The sequence below is a fragment of the Gadus chalcogrammus genome, chromosome 1 (genome assembly GCF_026213295.1).
Source record: "Gadus chalcogrammus isolate NIFS_2021 chromosome 1, NIFS_Gcha_1.0, whole genome shotgun sequence".
NCBI classification, from domain to species: domain Eukaryota; kingdom Metazoa; phylum Chordata; class Actinopteri; order Gadiformes; family Gadidae; genus Gadus; species Gadus chalcogrammus.
Genome location: NC_079412.1, coordinates 13,820,859 through 13,828,673, shown reverse-complemented (window position 1 = coordinate 13,828,673; position 7,815 = coordinate 13,820,859). Strand labels below are relative to the sequence as shown.

Here is a 7,815-nt window from a genome sequence, read left to right as displayed (position 1 = left end):
TAGGCCGATGATGAGTGACATTTTTTTGTAGACCTGAAAGTCGTCTTTCCATTAGGCCTTGATATAAATACACCGGTAAAACGTGAAAAAACGTAAAGGCCTGTCTTATGTTACTTCGGGCATTTTTGCATTATTTTACTCAGTGGTATTGCGTAGGTCGTTAATTATCCGTGATTCCCAAAAAATTGGCATTTCAATAAGATAATGAAATCTATTATTTTGTAATCGGCGCTTTTCTATTCCGATACAGTTGAAAGCCACGTCAGCGTTTTAAAAAAACCTGACCCTTTTTTATAATCACATTAATAAGGTATTAGAAATAGGTTAACCAGCACATCAATTGAAACGTATACAGTGCAAGCCTGGTCCTGGACAATTAGGGACAAAACTGTTTCAACTTTTTTACAAAGCAAAACATGCCTCGCGAAGATTTATCTAGGCTACATTGTTTTTGTTGGTAGACAATTGCTGTAATTAATATCGTAGTTGTGGTATTTTTTAACCGTAGTCGCCAATAATGTGATTGGTTAATACTCATTATAGACAAGGCCAAGTTCACCAACGGGCAGGCGCGCACACGCACGCTAAATGAGCGCTCACTGTCAGGCGCGCGCACGAAACATGTGCTTTCATTTTCCTTGTTCGTTGCCTCAAGAGCTGGCGGGTAATCTTCGCTTGTCTTTCTATTCGTCCACTAGAATCAAATAAATAGGACAAACGGGGCATGTTTCCCTATAGAAATGTTGGCCTACCTGTGTAAGTCAAATAGTCCTCCAATAATATATAGGCAAATTTAAAATAGGCCTAGGCCTTTATAATTATACAGTTATATAGGCTATAGGCTATAAATATATATGCTAAAAAAATCGGTTAATTCCAGGATCGTTCAAACTCCTTAAGAAAAGCAAGAGTTGACAGTATGGGACTATAACACAGTAACATTGCGAATAAAAGTAAATGGGATGGATTTCTGCTTTTAATAGTGGACTGTTTCATAGTGGATATCGAACCAATTTGTCCAAAAGAATTAAAACACTCTAAAACAACAAATAACAGAATTAGAGAACGCATGTTTAAAGACTTTGTTTTTAAGGAAATTACAGCATAATTGAATGGTTCCAAGCTCACAATTTAACAATTAACTGGCCGTGATCTTAATGCGCTAAAAGGTGGATATATCTTATGCATTGAAAAAGTGCAGATTTGTTAAGTTGTCGATGTGTTCGCCAAAATAATTATACAACTTAAATAAACAAATTCCGCTCAAAATATACCTACTATTAAAATGTGTTCAAATTCAGAGATTGGGTAGGCCTATGTCATGTTTGGATTTAATGCTGATAGGCCTACATCATATAGCCCAGGCTAAATTTAATTTAGGATTTGACATTCAAATGTTTGGTAAACGGTACTTTTTGAGGATAGTCTACTAAAGTATAAGCATGATATTCCTTACGGTTGAGAGTTCTTCTCTGTGAATCTAGCAACGTATTGATGGAGGATTTGGCCTGCTACTCAACCAATCTCCATACCATCGTCGCCCATCAAACCAGGAGAGGGAGCCAGGGACAAGGGTTTGATCTGCCGGTTTGGGACATCGAAGTGATGGGCTGATCAAAACGCCCTTATAATCACTCCGGTTACTTGGTCTCTGGATTTATAATAGATAGCCTACGTTTACATTGGCAAATACAGATATCGAAGAATATAAAATAACCAAGTTAAATATGCATTTCTCAATAGAATATCTTTCTGCATGTAGGCCACCAGGCGACAGAGGAGGGCATCGTGTTGCACGCATTGGATGAAGGGGACATTTACGGGTTGGAATCGTGTGCAGGTAGGCTAAATGCAACCTCATTTAGGGGGGGGGAGAGATACTAGAATTTCTTTAAGCTACTTAAAAAAGGAGGGGGAGGCATGTGAAAAACAGGTGAGACATAGCCAAGAGGCCTATACTTACCACGGCCCGATGGAGGTCGTAATCCTTTTTTGTTGGCAAATCAAACCAATATTATTCCACAGTAGCCCAGGTGTCCCAGATCTCCTTCCCCGGTAGATGTGAATGGAAGTAACGTGGGATATGGAGTTGCAGTGGGATAATTGACCCAAACTAACGGCAGTCTTTAATAGTTCTTGTTTTTGGTGTCGGCGGTACACACACACACACACACACAAACACACACACACACGCAACCTGGCAATCAGTTAACGTGTGTGCGTTTTCGTGCGCAGACAAAAAAAGTAAAGCCGTTTTCCCCAGCAGATGCAAACTGTTTACATTAACATCCAAAAGGCAATGTGAATAATTGGCAGCTCTAACAAAACGTCTGTCTGATTTCTCAGTAGAGACAGTAACAAAAAACCCTCTCTCTCTTACAAGCAGCTCAACGGCCACTGGCAGCAGTCAGTATGAGCAGCAGCACACTTAGCTTCTTGTCTCTTGATAAGCCGATGACTGCTTTCTCATTCAAGGAGTCCGATAGCCAGATTAGATGAAAGCAAAGTGTGTGTAATCAAGGGGTTGCTAATAAAAAATGACTTGTTCCAGTCCTTCCTTCACACCTTCGGATACCTAACCCCCCCTCTACCTGCGGGAACATCCACATATGAATCCTCGCCACAAACGTGTTGACAATCCACTCTCCATGCTGGACGAGAAATAAAAGTCGGAAAAATCCTTCACTCGAGCTTCAATAGTTCATATGCAAAAAAAACAACAACAACCGCGAAGTCCAAATTGCATACAGCCTCTACACGGCGAGTGACCGTCGAAACGAAGCTCCCAAACTCTGGTTGGGAGTTGTACCTCCAAGCAATGAACTTGTCGCCGGCGCAGTTAAAGCAGCTCTACGCACACCAGAGGCCACTTCGCTGAGTCTGTCCTCCCGGACCGAGTGTGCGTGTATTATGTGTGGAGGTGGTGTAGATATCGCGCAATCCTTTCTGTCACCTGCCCCGTCGCCTCCTTTCTCAAACTACCAAACTGCAGCACTGATGCTCAGCGCAAAACTTCAGGTGGCGCATGCGCATGAGATTCTTTTTTTCTTCTTCTTCTTCTAGGCACCAACTTTCAAGATCGAAGAATGCGGGCCAGCAAGGGGCAGACTTCGCATTTGAGTGTAGGTGAGACTGTAAAAAAAGAAAAAAAAGAAAGAGAGAAAATAAAAGGGCGGAACGGGCTGTAACAAAACAAGCGTCTCTATTACCTAAAATAAACGTATAAAGCACCCAAGGCTATTACCCTATCCACGCCGAGCAGAGTAGGGATTTTCAGTCGCAGGATATCGAGTTACAACTCGGTAAAATCAAGACAAGCAGGTCCACACTGAGTGCTTATACAGACTCCTCTCATCACTTCAAGACATGGGAGCTCGGTTATTAACAATCGTCGTTATTTCAGGGTGCCTTATCAAATACCAAAACACAGCGGATCCATCTGATTATTTATTGTTATTTCATGGAATGATTTTTTTTCAAATGACACATTACGTTTTTTTCCCCCAGCTCGTGTCACTCTTGGGATTATACCAACACGGATGGATGGATGAGATCGAGGTATTCTCCTAATACTGATAAATCAATAAAACGTTATTCTTACACACTTCATATCTCTTATGACTTTTCAGGTAGGTGGGTGGGTTTGTTGTTTCTCATACAAACACATGCAGCTGAACAGCAGTCTATAATGCCTGCTCAACTACTTAAATGTGCCCTTCTCAAAGGCACATTGAGGCCACAATATACGTTCTGGAGTAAAGTATATGCAAAGTATCTTGTCGGCTTCTCGTGCCGCTGCCACTCAGCCACTACAATAAAGACTTGTTGAACGGAAAGCTCATGCAGTGCATACAGTTCCTTTGTGAGATAATGTGTGTGTGTGTGTGTGTGTGTGTGTGTGTGTGTGTGTGTGTGTGTGTGTGTGTGTGTGTGGAACATCTGGGACGCCTCAGACAAGTGGCCAGAGATACCAGCACCGGGACATCAATAGTCTGGCAGAGCAGCCAATCAGATTGTTCCAATCGCTGAAAAAGGGACATTGGAACCAAAAACGTTATTTCTTTCACCCCCATCAAGCAAAATCGTATAAAGTGGCCGTGCACGCCTGCTAGAGCTCTGCACTTAGCTAGCATTTAGTGGTGGACGCGGCAGTGGCTCAGCCTGTGTTAGTAGGGGGGGGGGATGAATGCCCAGCCCCCTCCTCCCATACCATGCTAGGCTACCCCTCCCTCTATTACCCCTCCCTCTACCCCCATCCCCCCAGGAGGAAAACGGGGCAACATCTGGCTGAGTTTATGAGAGGGCGAGAGAGGGAGAAAGAGAGAGGGAGAGAGAGAAAGAGAGAGAGAAGAATTGGTAGACCATGAAAAGTGGAAAGAAATCTTACTTGGGCAACCCAAGAGGCCATTGTTGAGGTGGCCATTAGTGGCGGTGAAACTATAATCTTATGAAAATACCCATTGTTGCACAGTGCGTTACCGTTGGAAACGTCAACGCTCAGATGTCTCTCTGAGAAAGCAAATGGTCCAGTCCTTGAGAAAATGTCTTCTTTATTTAAACAACACGTACAAGCTGACCACGTCAAAACACTAGAACAATCACATTAGTATTGTGATCCCACCCCTTGTCACACACACACACACACACACACACACACACACACACACACACACACACACACACACACACACACACACACAGACACACACACACACACACACACACACACACACACACACACACACACACACACACACACACACACACACACACACACACACGTAGGCACACACACCTACTCACACTTATTTACAGAAAGTGTACAGTTAAGGGGAATTGGATATAGTTAAATTATAACACAGAACTATTGTACAGTATATCATCATGACATCATCATGACATCATCAGTACAATACAAAAAATAGGCAGTACAGTGCCTTTAAATGAAAGTCACTTAATTTAAAGGATAGCCAATTGGTCGCTAAACCAATAAATAAAAGATAAGATATCAACATTTGACACACAAACACACACACACACACACACACACACACACACACACACACACACACACACACACACACACACACACACACACACACACACACACACACACACACACACACACACACACACACACACACTAAAGTCTGGCACCCAAACTCTGTTGGATATAGAAAACAGAAACGGAACGGAACAATATAATGGTTGATTCAACAAAAAATTAAGAGAAAAACAAAGGGAACCATAAATTAAAGTAGTGTTGTCCCATCTCCAAGGTTATGTTTCAGGTTATGAGTCGAGGGCAGGTGTCAGATGACCCGACAGGGCATCATTCATCCCAACACAGACCCCCTGGTTATCATATTTCATTTTTGTCGGGCTGGAGACAGTCAACCGGACAAGTCAATGAAAACGAAAGTCACATCTTAAGTCTTAATGTGTTCCCTTATTTGTGCTAGACCCAGAGGTGGTTCCTTTGGCACGTTGCACCGTGAAGGTTCCTGTGTGCATGGTGAGGTCCATGTTGTGAGAGTGAAAATAGTCTGCAGACATGAACAGATGTACCCTAACCATCAGGCTGGCTGAGATTGGACGTGTCTGCATGGCTGTCTCTGGTACAGTACGAGTGGTCCTACTTCTGCTGTTATCCCAGCCTTTGACAGCGGAATGATTGTCGGTACATGTTCAGCCAGAAGTACATAGCACTGCAATTCTACACTATTGAAAACTGCTCGGGCGGGGGGGGGGGGGAATAAAGGCAACACCAGTACCCTGTAGTTCCAAGATGGCGGGTCATTCCCAGGATCGTTTGAGTGAAAGGAGCAAGGAGGTAAACCGGAGATGTTCTAAATGCAGAAGGGTTGTAGTTCTCCAACCGTGATGCTTCTCTGTGACCTGTTGAGCGATGGTCAACTGAATTCTATAATTTTCCTCCCCAATGCTGTGGGGAAGTGATTGTGTGTGTGCGTTTGTATTTGTGTGTGTCTAGGTATTGTTTAGTGTGTATGCTAGTGAGGGGGGGGGGTGTAGGGGTAGTGAGTGATGTCTTGAGGCTCTTGGCATGGCTCGGCAAGGGACTGTGGAGGGAAAAAGAGAACAACATTAGGGTAAAGCTAAAAACAAGCTAAACAACAACAACAACCGTCCCACAGATACAAAATGGTTCCATCCTTAGATATGCTGCGGTAGGCTGTATCGTAAACATGTGTTTGCCTCTGATTCCGAGGACGAGAACGTATGCTAAATATTAAAATACACAGACACTAATACTCTGTCTCTGGTTGGATGTTTGTGTTTTTCAGAGTTAAAAACTTGACCATTTTGTCCCTGTAGCTGTCTGGCAATTGTCCAGAGCTCCTTAAGAATGCTTTAAACGCACTTGGCACCAGTCCAAACATCAAGTGCTCATTTATAACAAACTGTGGCGGAATGTGTCTGTTATGCAGGCTGCCGGGGCAGACAGCAACCGCCATACAACCTTTTCTAAGGGGTGGCTTGGACAAAAAGACAAAAAAACACAATGATGTATGTCCAGCGGGACGGTGGCGCCTCATTGGCTGAGCAAACAGCGCTCAAAATAGCCTACCAATCACTGAAGATGCTATCATCAGTCACTCAGGGTATGGACGGGAGGAGGGGGGGGAGGGGGGACTAAAACCTGTGCATCTGTTGGTCGGGGGGGGGGGGGGGGGGCATGCAAGAGGAGGACGTAGAAACATTCTGATGGGTTTATAGGCGGCGTTAAGTGTATTTTTTATAACCCAGGAGAACCATCAAGTGGAGAGAGGGTTTGTTTTGTGTAAGGAAGTGTATGTTGAGAGTGGAGGAAAAGGCTCATGGAATATGGGCAGGACTGAGGGGCTGGTCCCATTTTCCCCATCTCACTCTGATTGGATACAAGGCTGAAGAGGATCATCCATTATATCAGGAGTAAATAAACAGCCAGAGCAATTACCGCAAGTGCCATCATTTGTAATGCAACAATGTGTGTGTGTGTGTGTGTGTGTGCGTATATGCACGTCTGTGCGTATGTGCATGATGTGTGTGCGTGTATGTCTGCATGCATGTGTGTTTGCATGTGGGTGTGTGTGTGCATGAGCGCATTAGGGTCCACATATGCAGGGTTGTGTGGGTAAACGTGAGCTTGTGTGTTGGGCCTCGTTCTCAGATTTCTTTGCTGCTGTCCGTACTTTAATTGATGATTCTGGGGCCAGAGAATCAACAAATAGGGCCCCGGGGCCGAGCATAATGGAGAGCAAATCCTGCCCCTCGATCCTGCAAGAAGACCACTCCTCTTTCTTTTCTGTCAACACCTTAGTACCTCTAGACAACAGAGGCATTCACCACACACACACACACACACGCACACGCACACACACACACACACACACACACACACACGCACACGCACACACACACACACACACTGCAGAAAGCATCATCCTTCTTAGAAATGTCTAGTAGAACCAGGATTCTTGAATTCCTTGGAGTATTGTCGTTTTCAAAGATGTTATTACTTTTCATTTAATAAAGTCCAGTGATGTTCATGCAGTATGAAACCTGGATGTACGCTGTGAAGTAGAGCTGATAAATTGCGCGTGGCATTTTGTGGCATTCTTCAAAGAAATAGCTAATAAAATATGTACTGTATTTAGAGGTCTGTCTTCAGGCAAAGTTATATTGAGAAATAATGTCAATACAAGTGCATTACATTCTTCTATATTCTTCAACAAGATCCCTTGTGACAGTTGGACAATGCCAAATTTGATCGAACCTCCTAAACATATACCATAATAGATTCAACTGACAAAG

At 43.6% G+C, this 7,815-nt stretch overlaps 1 protein-coding gene across 1 annotated transcript in view; it reads right to left on the bottom strand.

The window, feature by feature from the left end:
* LOC130382791 (protein Wnt-5a-like) overlaps nucleotides 1-3,097 on the bottom strand; it is a 12,559-nt gene extending 9,462 nt beyond the window's left edge. Inside the window, exon 1 of the mRNA XM_056590697.1 lies at nucleotides 1,964-3,097. The gene's annotated coding sequence lies outside the window, so the exon portion shown is untranslated. The remainder of the gene's footprint in view (nucleotides 1-1,963) is intronic.
* Nucleotides 3,098-7,815: the final 4,718 nt, after the last annotated feature.